Below are 14540 nucleotides of genomic sequence, written 5' to 3' on the forward strand. Positions count from 1 at the left end.
CGGCGGGCACGGCCGGCGCCGGGGCCCGCGGAGCGGCGGGCGCGGCGACAGGGGCGGTCGAGGTGCGGCTCCCGCCGGCGGCCGGCCCACGCCGCGCCCTCCCGCCACGCACGTGCGTTGGGGTCTCCGCGGCGGAGCCCCCGTACCCATAACCAAGTGCGCCCAACTTACTTAACTCCTAGGGCGGGCAGGCGGAAGGAAGGCAGGCAGGCCGGGCAGCCGCAGGGACAGCCTGGCGTGCGAGGCGGTTTCGGGCCCCACCTGGCGCAGGCTCGGCACACCACGCGAAGGGAACCGGGGCTCGGGCCCGACGCGCTCCCAAAGAGTCCCCGCCGCCGCTGACGCGGAAGCGCCACAGCTCACCACGTCCCTCCGCGGCCCGAGGCGACGGCGACGGCGGCGGCGGCTCACGGCGTCCCTCCGCGCTGTGGAGCTGGGCGGGCGGGCGGCGCGCGGGCGCAGGCAGTTGACAGGAGGAACCGCCCCGCAGAAGCCGCCGCCGCCACCGAAGGAGCCGGAACCGGAGCGGGCAGGACCTGGGCGCCCCTCGCCGGGGCAACGGCTGCCCGCCGGAGCCCGGCTCCCCCCCAAGCGCCGCTCCACCTGCAACGGTCCCTCAGGCTTTTGGAGAGGGGCGGGGAAGAATGGGGGTTCCCCCCCACCTTGGGCCTTTTTTGGTAGTAGTTGTTGTTTCAGGAAACTTTATTAAGTCAGTCTCTCTCTTTCTCTGTCTCCCCCTCCCCGAAGAGCCTGAGCTACCGCCGCGGAGCGGGTAGGAAGGGGGAAGCAGAGACTCTCCCGCAGCGACAGGGAGCGACTGACTGACCCCGGACGGAGATGGGGCGAGGGCAGGAAGTGACAAGCTCTCGGAGTGGGTGGGGGGAGTGTGGCCGGCACGCCCGGGAGCGCCGCGCGCATGCGCCCGGCTGGGCGCCCGGGCCTGTGGCGAGGCGACGCGCTACGGCCCGGCAAAGGGAGGGAACCTGGGCCGGTGGCGCTGGGTCCGCGACCGGGGGCTCGGGCCGGCTACTCGTCCGCGCGTGCTCTCGCGGGCGGACGGACAGCCGGAGCCCTGGGCTGTTTGTGCCCGAGAGGCGGGCTGATGGGCAAGCAAACTGTTGCTTTTCTCCTTCCATTGGAACCGAAACGGGGAGGGTTGGAAAAGCACGGGAATGAACTGTAGGAGGCGGCTCGACAAATGGGTGAGCCGTAAGGAGTGGTGATTCCGAAAAGGTTGTCAGCACACTAATGGTAGAAGTCTTTTCTTTCTTTTTTTTTTTTTTAACCTAAGAATTTTCGAAGTGTGCCTCTCAGCACTTTGGGGTTTTCATCAGGTCCTTGGGAGGAAACTATCTAGTGGTGGACGATCGCGATTGATTGCCGCGGCGCTCCTCTTCTGGAACCTGAAGGCGAAGAAGGTGGGTCACGTGCGCAGGACGCGCTTTCCCTCCTCTTCGGTGCCCGCGTCCGGCTTGGAAAATCCCCGAAGATCGCGGTCGTCTGTCAAATTCCGAAAACCCGTGTGGTCGCCTCTTGGGGCAGGAGAGCCTCCTCCTCAACTCCCAGAACGGAGTTCTTGTTCTACAAGCAAATACGTGTCCACTGTCGGTCAGGAAATATTAAGGGAGAAAAAGCTTTGTTTTATCTTCTCGCGCCCACAGATCCACTGAAAATCTCCGCAGTTGTGTAGCTTGAATTGTCCGTTTGCGGGGTCCTGAAAGAGCGGTTTAATAGTCGGTAGGTTCTGTGTGTATTTTGGAAGAGCAAACGAGTGACTGAAATCTGTTTTAAAAATTAATAGGAAAATTTGTGGTAGGTCCAGTAATTAATTGATAAACTCGTTATTGTGAAAATACTGAACGGAGCATTTGCATAGGTCTTGGGGGATTGTAGCAGCTTGATTATAGGGGTGACAGGAAAAGGAAGAAGAGTGGTCCAAGTGATCCACTTTTTTAAGGGAATTCCAGCTACCGTACATTCTACACGCCAGTCACATATACGTAGTATGTTTGATCATTTTTTTCTGTCCCATTTTCAAGAGGCGTCATACAACATCAAACTAAAATGTAATGCCACAACCTACATGTAAGGTAAGAGAAATTATGATATGTCCACATGATGGTGTTTGTTAGGCAGCCAATAAAAATCATTTTGTGTAACATTGTGTGCAGTATGCTTAAGCATATCGAAAAAAATTTAATGTGACCCCTTAACAGTGGAGTTACAGGTAATTTTTATTTAACATTGGAGCTCTTTGGTAAAATTTGAGGTGAAATATTTTCTTCATTTCCAGAGGAGCTTTTCCTACTTTTATAAGCACATTTATTTAGCACAGGTTAAAAAATGAATATACAATTTTAAGTTTCCATAAACCTGAAAAGGCATTGCTTCAAATATGTGAGTTATAAATGTTTGCTGGCCACATATGAGTAAAAAATGGTTAGCTTCTGGAGTAAATGCAGCACTCTTTATACTTTAGAGTGGTTGGTACTAGAAGGTCCCCAAAATTGCTTGCTAATAGAATGGATTTTAAACAGCTTTTGAGAAATTATAAGTATAGATAAGATTGGAACATCTGTGTGGGTAAAACAGATATTGGAATACTGAATCAGAATTTTAAAGATGAAAAGAAACCATGGAAATTATCTAGTAAACCTTACTTTATAAATGGGAAAACTGAAATCCAGAGAGGTTAACTGACTTGCTAAAGGTCACAAAGTAACAGAACTGGGTCTAATACTTAGGTCAATCCCTTCTATAACAATACTAGTATCTGACATGTATTGAGTAATATGTTTTAAGCTCAAGAATAACTCATTTAGGGGCACCTGGGTGGCTCAGTCGGTTAATCATCTGCCTTCGGCTCAGGTCATGATCCCAGGGCCCTGGGATCGAGCCCCGCATTGGGCTCCCTGCTCAGCAGGGAGTCTGCTTGTCCCTCTGCTCTTCACCCGGCTTGTGTTCTCTCTCTCTCTCTCACTTTCACTCTCTCTGTCTCCCAAATAAAATCTTTTTTTTTTTTAAGATTTTTTATTTATTTATCTGAGAGAGAGAATGGGAGACAGATAGCATGAGAGGGAGGAGGGTCAGAGGGAGAAGCAGACTCCCCGCCGAGCAGGGAGCCCGATGCGGGACTCGATCCCGGGACTCCAGGATCATGACCTGAGCCGAAGGCAGTCGCTTAACCAACTGAGCCACCCAGGCGCCCCCCAAATAAAATCTTTAAAAAAAAATTTTTTTAAATAACTCGTTTAATCCTATCAACAATTCAATCCATTCTACAGGTAGGGAAACTGAGGCAGAAATAGGTTAGATAACTCTTCAAGGTTACCTGATACACACAGCTGATAGGCAACTGAGCCAGCATTTGAACCCAAGCAGTATGGCTCTGAGACTCATGACCTCAGCCATTATGCTATACTGCCTATACCATGTCGCCTACACTATACCATAACCATTTGGATCACACTGTATGTGAAAAATGAGCCAGCAGATCCTGTCATTTGTGAAAGGTATTAAAATGCTATGTCCAAGTTTATGGAGTTGCTAAATCACAAGAATTTAATTGAAATTCCACAGGGCTCTAGAGCTTAGACTTTGGACATCATCTAGAATTATCATCCTACCTCTAAAAACACTGCACAAATCATCCCACTGCACAAATCATCCCAGAAAAATTATGTCTTCATTGTTCACTGCAGCAACCTAGGTGACACATTATTACGCTTTAAGGAACTTTGTGATCCTTAAAGTCTGGACATATGTCCTTATGATTAACCTAAGACCATTTTATGGTTTAAAATTATTCTCTCATCTTCAAGGCAGGAAAATTCTACACACACATACACATTTATTATTACTGCATAAGAAACCACCCTAGAAATAGTGCTTTAAAACCATTTTATATACTCTCAATTCTATAGATCAGTGATTCAGACTGGCCTTGTCTGGGATCATGCAGGTAATCATTTGGCATCTTAACTGAGCACACTCATGACTGGTTGTTGGTGTTGACTATGGGCTGGACCTATCTCCTAGCCTTTCTTCCTGGGCTTCATATGTAGGCAGCATGCCAGGCAGGTAGAAACAGGAAGCCGTAAGACCTCTTGAAGCAGAAGTTACACGACATCACTTCTATCACATTCTGTTAGTCAAAGTAGGTCAAAAGGCCAGCATAGATTCAGGAATTGGGAAAACAGATTCCCCTTATGGATGGGAAGAACAGCAAAGTCCCATTTCAAAGGGACATGCATAATAGGAATGGGAAGGATTATTGTGATGGTCTTTGCATATACTCTTTCACAATAGATAATTATTTCAAGAATGGTACTAGCTAATTAAAGCTGTTGAATTTTTTTAATGCTATATGATTCATATGATTCCTTTAAGAACAGCAAAACAAGAAGATACTAATCAAACCTATTCTTTAAATAATTGGGCCAATTTGGTGGCCTTGTGTAGATAAACTGATGATTACTTAACTTTTCCAAGTAGACTTGCTTTTTGAAAGGTTTTCCCATCTGTTTTTAAACACATCCCACTAAAACACAGCATAAAAACCTAACACCAAATAGAAGTAATTATGGTTTCTATAGAACCTTTACTGTGGTCCAGATTTTTGCTAGCTTTGATAATGAGGTGGCATTTTATAACACAAATAATTAAATTCATAATTAGGTACAAATCAAATTATGGGCCAAAGTAGAGGCTGAGAGTTTAGAAAGAGTCATGGAAAAATTGATTTACAGGGACAAATATTAAACTGTTGCTCTTTTATCAACTATATAGAATTACAAGCAACATAATATGAAAAAGGAAGATAATGCTTTCCCTAAGGTGTTTATTTTAAGGAGAGTAAGGAGTAGGTTGTACCTGTGTTGCTATCCTGGAGATAAGTTGCCTACCAGGAAACCCTGACATGAACTTATATCTTTCATTCCTGGTGCTAAGGCACACTTAGGTCTTGCTGGCCAGGTGACACAATGCATGCACCATGCTGTCGTATGGGCACCAAACCATCCTTGACAAGTCTTCCATTCAAATGCATTTCAGATAGCATTTAAGTGAATTTCATTTCTTAAAAATGTTTTTTGGTTATAAAGGAGTTTGTTCATAAGTCTGTATTATAATCTAATAATACCTAATGATAATTTTGTCACTTTTTTTTATTCTTATGTTAATCCCCATACATTACATCATTAGTTTTAGATGAAGTGTTCCATGATTCATTGTTTGTGCATAACACCCAGTGCTCCATGAAGAACGTGCCCTCCTCAATACCCACCACCAGGCTAACCCATCCTCCCACCCCCCTCCCCTCTAGAACCCTGTTTGTTTTTCAGAGTCCATCGTCTCTCATGGTTCATCTATCCCTCCGATTTACCCTACTTCATTCTTCCCCTCCCGCTACCTTCTTCTTCTTCTTTTTTTTTTTCTTAACATATATTGCATTATTTGTTTCAGAGGTACAGATCTGAATTTTGTCACTTTTGAACTCAATGTGCTAAGAGCTTTTCTAGTTTTTCACTGAAACCTTACAAAGATCCTGGGTTAGATATTATCCCATTTTATGTAAAGAGAAACAGATAATTAGTGTCCGAGCCAAGATTTAAATATAGGTCTGAGTCCAGGTCCTATGCCTCACGTTACATATATTCTAATGATTACTAAAACTTTATCTCCAGGTCAGACCTGTCCCTGGAGCCTCTAAACTCTTAACTACCCATGAGACAGACCATCTGAATTTCCCCAGGCATCTCAAAGTTAGCAGGACCAAAACTGAACTTCTTACCAAAATGTTCTTTCTCTTTCAGATTTTAACCAACAGTGTTCCTATCCATTTAGGCTCTCAAGACAGAAGCCTTGGAGTCAAAGGAAGAGCATTGGCACAGATGCAAAGTAACGGAGGTTACTTGTATACAGGTTTCTCATCTCACTTATCCCCAACATCTAACCTACCACCATAAACAATTTGTTATACCTCAGAAAGCTCGAGAAAATAGTTTCCTCTCTCCATAGGCACCATCAATCTTCTAGTCTAAAACCCTATCTCTGAACCATTGCCATAACCACCTCCATGGTCTCCCTACCACCCATCTCTCCCTCCCTCAATTACTCCACACTATCAACAGAATGATAGTCCAAACCGATCCAATATTACTCCCCAACTGAAAATCTCTGTTGACTGCCAATTTTTTACATGAAGAAATAAAATCTTAACAAGAACCATATAATCAGCGTACATTTTGAGGTCAGAAAAATCTGGATGTTAGTCCTATCTCCATCAATCATGGGTTTTGTGTCTCTAGGCAAGTAAGAACCTCTTCTGAGCCTCAGTTTTCTTGGCTTTATGCTATTTCCAGCATAGTGAGAAATCGGTTAATGAATAAAGTACCCAGCAGGATCTGGAACACAGTACAGATATATAATAATAAATACTCATTACATCTGGCCCACCCACAACTTCACAACTTTATGCTCTAAGGATTTCTCACCCTTTTCAGAAATTAACAAAGCAAAAGGTCACAACTGAGTGGGGAAGGAGTGTGGGACACAAGGGAATTTTAGAGAGAGATGATAGAGGTGTCAGTTATGAGGGTGTATCCCTTTGTTAAAGCAACTATTAAAATAGAATAGTGGTTACCTTTCCGGGAAGGAGAAGGTTGGCAAGTGGAACTGAATGAAGCAGTACCAATTTGGGAATTACTGGCCATTTTATAGATTTTGACCTCAGTGATCATTACATGTGTATTTGCTTTATAATAATTCAGTAAGCTGATAGATATGTTTTATGCACTTTTATGAATGTGTATAAAATTTCACAATAAAAATGTTTTTTAAAGTAGCTGACCTAGGTTTCAATGCCTCTGAACTACATCTTAGAAACAGAAATTAGAAATGATTATTGAACTTTTCAAGGCTTTATGCCGTTGCACATGCTACTCTTCATGCCTGGAAATACCTTTCCCCTTCATCTAGAAAACTCATATTCACCCTTCAAGACCCACTTCAGATGTCAGTCCTTCTATGAAATCAGTTCCTACGGACAAATAATTGCTCCAACTTCTTTCTCCTGTAGTACACCATTCTGATCAAATGTCTGACTCTCCCATCAATCAGAATTCATCAAGAACAAAGACCCTAACTTATTGCTCTGTGTTTTGCCATCATCTAGCACACTACTGTCATATAACAGGGCAACCATTAAAAGTTACTGGGTGGGCCTGAGGGCCTGAATTAGCAGTAAACATAATAAGAAAAATTTAGTGGGGAAGACCACTTTTACGAGTTTGGTTTACTTAGGCTCCTGGCCTAATGGGACACTCATTTCCAATGTAGAGACAAATCATACAAGGACAATTAAAGGAACCACTAGCATATAGAGTCAGCAATGCTATAGAAAATATACCACAGCCAGATACTTGAAACTACTAACCATCCATCATATAAAACCATTTATGACTTTGTTTTTGTTTTTTTGAGGAGTGGTTTTTTGTTTGGATTTCTTTTTACTTTTAATTTTGAAATAATCTCAAATTTAAACCCAAATTGCAAGTAATTCCCATATCCCCTTGACCCAGATTCACCAATTTTTATTATTTTGTCATATTTGTTTTCTCTCTCTCCATTTGATTTTTGAACCACTTTAGAATAGGTTGCATACATCATGGCCCTTCATCCCTTATTACTTCAGTGTGTATTTTCTAGAAGCAAGGATATTATCTTACATAACCACAGTACAGTTATCAAATTTAGGAAATTTGACTTGATAAATTTGATTTGATTTGATTTGATTAAACATGATTTGGGGCGCCTGGCTGGCCCAGTAGGTACAGCGTGCAACTCTTGATCCTGGGGTCCTGAGTTAGAGCCCTACTTTGGGCATAGAGCCTACTTAAAAAACAAAACAAGCAAACAACAAAAAAAAACCCCATGATTTGATACCATACAGTTGACCCTCAAAACAACACAGGTTTAAACTACACAGGTCACTTACACATGAATTTTTTCAATAACTACAATACAGTGCTGTAAATACATTCTCCTGTCCCTTTCTTAACATTTCTTTTTTCTAGCTTACTTTATTGTGAAAATACAGTATATGATCCATATGACATACAAAATGTGTGTTAATTGACAGTTTATGTTATTGGCAAGGCTTCTGGTCAACTATTAGTAAAGTTTTGGGGGATTTTTAACTGGGGTAGGGCTGGCATCAGCACCCCTAACTCCTGCATTGCTCAAGGGCCACCTGTACTTTTATTTCTTCTATATTATTACTATATATAATATACATATTATATTAATTATAACTGTGTCAGTTTCCTGATAGTGCCCTGTATGGATGTGTTTTATTTGCCCCAATACAAAACCCAGTCCAGAACCACATACTGCATTTAGTTATAACACTTTACTTCCCTTCAACCTGGGACAGTTCTTCAGTCTTTCTTTGTCCTTTATGACAATGACGTTTTGACAAACACAGGCCAGTTTTTAATAGAAAGAGTCACCTGGGGTTTGTCTGATGTTTCTTCATGATGAGATTGAGGTCTTAGATTTTTCTGAATGGAATACAGCATAAGGAATGTGGTGTCTTTCTCAGAGTATCAAAACCAGAGGCATGTGATGTCTGTTTGATATTAATCTTCCTCACTGGCTTAAGTGGCTGTTCAGTTTCTCCACTGTGCAGTTCTATTTTTGCTATGAATAGGTAATTTGTAAGGAGATAACAATGATTTTATTATAGAGACTCCTTTTAACTGGTGATCTTGATAATTCTGTTTAGGTTTTAGAAATTATCAAAGCAAAAGTAAAAGCATAAAAGTTAATTGAACTGCATCTTTATTTCTAATCTGATCATTAGAAACTAATGATCAATTATGTAACTGGAAACTGTTCTCTGGTTTAGTCTTACATGATATGAAGTTGAAAAAAATTTTATAATTATTGGAAAATCCATTCAACCAACATTTACTAAGTACCTATTATATTCCAAACATCCTGCCAAACTGAGAACATACAGTAAGACAAGTTTTCTTCCCTTTAGTCAACAAAAATTTACTTAGTGCCTTATATACCAGGTCCTAGGAAGACATCCATGGATAATTTAGGAAGTTCTTATCCTCTTGGAGTTTCTAGTCTAATTATTGAGGTGTTCCCAATCTAATAATGATGACATGTAAAAAAAAAAGTATATTATTTCATAATAATCACATAAGACAGGCACAGTAGAGATGAGTGAAACCATGGAATTATAAGGTCCCATACACAACAGCAGCAGGGGGACAGGGAAAGGGAGCATTTGCTGCAAAGCGTTTTTCAACTCACTTGAATTAGAGAAGAGAACATTATAGAGGATGAATAAATAAGGTGTTGGTTTTTTCCAAGTAAATATTATAATGTTTCCAAGACCTATTCCTTAAGGATAGCTGGCTAATAGATTATCTATTGTTATGTATTAACAGGGTAATGCATTCTAAATTCTAAATTGTAAATGTTTTGTGATTCTATTTAGACAGGTAGTCATTGAAGAGTTTTGTATTTGGTATTATATCATTAAAAAAGCATTCTAGGGGTGCCTGGGTGGCTCAGTCAGTTAAGAGTCCAACTCTTGATTTTGGCTCAGGTCATGATCTCAGGGTCTGAGATTGAGCCGGGCATCGGGCTCAGCGCTGCGCTTGGAGCCTGCGTAAGATTCTCTCTCTCCTTCTCCCTCTCCCCCTCCCTGCTCATTCTCTCTCTCTCTCTAAAATAATAAACAAAATAAAATAAAATGCATTCTGAGTTTTTCATTCTCTCAACTGCTCCTCCTTATGGCCAAAGGAGTTTATTTTCAAGACTGATTTAATAAGGCTGTGGAACAGAATGAAGTTAACTCGTTTATGTAACTCTAACTTCCTTAGCGTATTGATCTGAACTACCAAATCCAAAATCTTCTCTAATGATAAAGTATCAGAAAAAAATGTACACTTTTGGCTTATGGAAACTGAGTCAAAAGCTAAAAATCCATACATATGCCTCAGGTCTTAATTCCAACTGAACACATAGACTGCTATGTATCAAACCATAACCTCCAACAAAATATTATTTTAATGAAACATTTAAAGTAAGTGACTGGTTTCTGAACTTATATTTGTCCAAGATTTTAAATAATTTCTAAAATAATTTCTACAAAATGATCACTTTTTTATCTTAAATCAACAGTTATTTTCCCATTCAAACTTTCTTAATTTTTTTCAAATGAGAGTTGTCTATCGTGAATATAAGAGATCTCTAAAATTACAGCATATGGAAGGAGATGGTATTTTATATAGTCAGGAAGCTTGCTGGGTGTTTCTTCTACTCTCAAGTCATCAGAGAGCGACAACAGACTGTTTATAAAGCAATTTCAGTGTTGTCATTGTCATATATAGAGTAAGAAAAAGTTAGATTGGTAAGAATTTTGAAAAAGAGCATCAGGAAGTTACTCCCTCCATTCAGGCAGAGTAGCTTTTATTTAGGATAAAAGCACCATAGGATCCAGAGTGTCAAGATTCTTGGTAAGACCTGTGTTGCTAGGCAGTCCTAAATCATCCAGTGTCACCTACGTGCTGGAGTTAATCACTGTTTTCAATACCATAGAATGACACTTTCTTCTTGGAACTTTTTGGGGGAATATCTAAATCTGTCACTCTCTTCTCATATAAATGCTTTTGGAAAAAAAAAGTGAGTCCGTTCAGTGTCTTTCTAAACATCTTATTTCTAGAAGAGACAGTATGCCAACTCAGTGAGGAATGACAGTTTCATTTATGGGAATAAACTTGCTTTACATTTCTCAGAAATTTTATTTTAAAAAGGAACAATTGCTATAGAATATTCAAAAATTCCCCCATTAATGTTAGTTCTCTTTTCTTAATCACTTGTGAAACTGAGAACAGTTATACAGTAAGGTGAGCAAAGATCTCATTGCAATCCCTCCTTTTCTAAATTGTGGTCTTTCTGGTCATAAGAAGGTCATTTTAAACCTGGAACCCAGCCAGATGAATGAAGATGCAAAATAATGCACACGTCAACTAGATTAATAAAATGAATGTCCAAAGACTGTTCAACTTAAGTGCTGCTTTTTATTTGGAAAACATTGAGATATTTGTATCTCATCTAACTGTCCCTTGGAATTTCACTTAAAGATAACAAAGACCTCATGTTTTCTGGGAATTAAAAAAGAGTCTACAGAAGATATTTTGTAGTCTACTTGTTCATCCGTACATCATCCTTGTATTAAAAAGAGGGGAAAGAATTCCAAGAAAAAATATAAAGAGGTGGTGAGGAGAAAGGAAAGGGTAATTGGCATTAATAGGTCAACTGTTGGTTTGTGTCTGTTTATGAAAGAAACCAGTGAGTAAAATACATATTCTAACTTTGAATTAGGAGGGGCAAGAAAATATAACTCTTGATTTCTTACTGCATGATTCACAAGAGAAAAGTGTGTTCAAATTTACCATATTTTGAACTACATGAGTTTAAAGGCATGAAGATTTGGCTCAATTACCAATCATTTTTGCACAATGTCAGGGTTGGAAAAAACTTCAAAGTCATCTTTCAAACTCCAACCTTCCATCTAAAGCTTGCATCTCCTTTACAATATTCCTGCCAAGGGCCGAGCTAAAGTTTGAACGTTTCTAAGTATTAGGGAATTTACCACCTCCTAAGACAATCCATTCCACTTTATTCTATTGTGTTCAAATTGGCCTTCCTGAGCTTCTCACACCCAGCAAGTATGAGTATATAGAACATATATAATTCCATATAATTCCTCTTCCATCCAACACCTCCATATGTATTTGAAGTCTTTGCTGAGTAGGCGAAATTTCATTAGTTTATCCTCTAAAAATATCAATTATCGAATTAGTGTATTTTGATTCATTCATGTAACAGGTATTTAGTGAGCACCTGCGTTATTCCAGTAACTGTACCAAGGATTGGGAGATGTAATGATGAGCAAAAACAAAAACCAAAACCATGATCTGCACCTTCATGGAATTTACAGCTGTCTGATTGCTGTCCCCCCACAGGTTATATGAAATCTATTGTTTTCATGCATGTGCTTTCATTAATTTACTTTCTGATTAAAAATGCCAAAACAACTTTAAAAAGAAAAAGCTTTCCTTCTATTAAACATTCAGCAGAAAAATCATGATTATCAACAGAAACACTCAATTTACATAATTTGAGAAACCATACCTCTGCCAAAAATACACTACTGCTTATACTTATGAGTTAGTACAAATATACATAAGAATGTCTTTTGCTATGATTTATTTATATAGACAAATTAATTTGCATAAGATATGATTCATTAAGAGAATACAATTACTTGCATAATCAAAAGTCATTTATGAAAATCAATTAGCTGACTTTTTGCAGTTTTCAGATAGGGCAGAAATCTTTGTGGATAGCAGGCCTAGTTCTTCATACTCCAATAGTTTGATTTGCTACAGAATTAAATTTGCAGATGAGCTCGATGTTGGTAGTAGGATTAGGTTAAGAGCAAGAAAAAAACATTCAAGGGGCGCCTGGGTGGCTCAGTCAGTTAAGCCTCTGCCTTTGGCTCAGGTCATGATCCTGGGGTCCTGGGGTCCGGGCATCAGCCCCGCATAGGGCCTGGCATCAGGCCCCATGGGCCTGCTTCTCTCTCTGACCCTCACCCTGCTCAGGCTCTCTCTCTAACTCATTCTCTCTCTCTCAAATGAATACAATCTTAAAGAGGAAAACAAAAAACATTCAAGACTTAGTTATGTGATTTGGGTGACTGACATTACCAAGAATAATATTTTGAGAATTCTGAAGGAAAGAAAATTCTATGAAGCCTTCCATTGGTACCATATACACAGCCATGTTATGAGAAGATAAATCCCTGTATCTTTGAGGCCTACTCAGGATCTTTTGTAGTAAATGGACTCCTACCTTTGTAATTGTAGTTGATTAAGCCAGTCATGATTTCATTAGTCACAGGCAACCATATATAGTCTGGCACATAGTAGGCACTCGATGGGCATTTTTGACTGAATGAACACATGAGCAGAAGTGGAAGTAAACTCAGAAGTGGCATAAAAGGGACTAGAGAGAAAGGGAGTTATTAACTCATTCAGTAAATATTTATCGATCTCTATAGATCAGGCACTGTGTGTCAGATACTGCTCCAGGGTATACGGGGAGGGAAGCAAAACCAGACACGATTTACTAGCCCTCAAGGAGTTTACCGTCTGATTGAAGAGAGAGATATTAACCCAAAAAGCACTCATTACGATGTAAATATAATGTGCACAGTATAAGTGTATAATAAGACATACGGTGCCATGAGAGATATAATAGTGAGGTTTGACCTTGTCAGGGAGGTCAGGGAAGGCTTGCCAAAGGAATTGACAAAGAATTATCCGGATGAAGTAAGGAGAAAGACGGTCTGGCAAGTATAAAGTTCTTATGGAAAAATGACGGCTGGTGTGATTTTGTACAGGGGACGTGGTATGAGATGAGGTTGGAAAGACGTTCGCAGGCCATATGTAGGGGTCCTTTATCTTAAGAGCAAAGCAAAAGCATCAGCATGGGTAGCAAGGTTAGAGAGCTAATCGTTACACTCAAACCTACACATAAAATGTGGTGTCATTATGTTGTGGTGTATGTACATGTACATATACACATATATTTTGAAATTGAGATATCATTGACGTTCTATAGTTGATATAATAAAACTCAACCTTTTAAAATGAACAATCCTGGGGCGCCTGGGTGGCTCAGATGGTTGGGCGTCTGCCTTCGGCTCAGGTCAGGATCCCAGCGTCCTGGGATCGAGTCCTGCATCGGGCTCCCTGCTCCTTGGGAGCCTGCTTCTCCCTCTGCCTCTCTCTCTCTCTCTCTCTGTCTCTCATGAATAAATAAATAAAATCTTTAAAAAAAAATTAAATTAAAAAATTAAAAAATTAAAAATAAAATGAACAAGCCAGTGGCTTTCAATATACTTGTAGAGATGTGCAAGCATCACCACTATCTAATTTCAGAACATTCCACTGCCCAAAAAGAAATCTTGTACCCATTAGTAACTCTCTAATTCCCTCTCCCCACCGCCTAGGGCAACCACTAATCTACTTTCTGTCTCTATGGATATGCCCATTCTGGGCATTCATATAAATGGAACCACAGAATATGTGGCCTTTTATGCCTGACTTCTTTCACCTGGCAAAATGTTTTCAAGCTTTATTCATGTAGTATGTATCAGTACTTCATTTCTTTTGGTTGCTAAATAATAATCTATTGTATGGATATGCCACATTTTATTTATCTGTTCATCAGTAGATGGACATTTGGGTTGTTTCCATTTTTGGCTATCATGATTAATGTTGCCATGAACATTTGTGTGCAAGTTCTTGTGTGGGCGTATTATTTTCCTATCTCTTGGGCATATACCATGGGGTGGAATTGCTGGGTCATATGGTACATACTACATGAATAATGTTGCCATGAACATTTGTGTGCAAGTTCTTGTGTGGGCGTATTATTTTCCTATC

General features: G+C 40.3%; 1 protein-coding gene across 2 annotated transcripts in view; it reads right to left on the bottom strand.

Annotated features, from left to right (window-relative positions):
- Positions 1–413, bottom strand: part of ZNF800 (zinc finger protein 800) — a 23258-nt gene extending 22845 nt beyond the window's left edge. For both annotated transcript variants that reach the window (XM_021699307.1, XM_044919979.1), the window contains exon 1: positions 172–413. The gene's annotated coding sequence lies outside the window, so the exon portion shown is untranslated. The remainder of the gene's footprint in view (positions 1–171) is intronic.
- Positions 414–14540: the final 14127 nt, after the last annotated feature.

Source organism: Neomonachus schauinslandi, chromosome 12, assembly GCF_002201575.2.
Source record: "Neomonachus schauinslandi chromosome 12, ASM220157v2, whole genome shotgun sequence".
Classification (NCBI taxonomy): domain Eukaryota; kingdom Metazoa; phylum Chordata; class Mammalia; order Carnivora; family Phocidae; genus Neomonachus; species Neomonachus schauinslandi.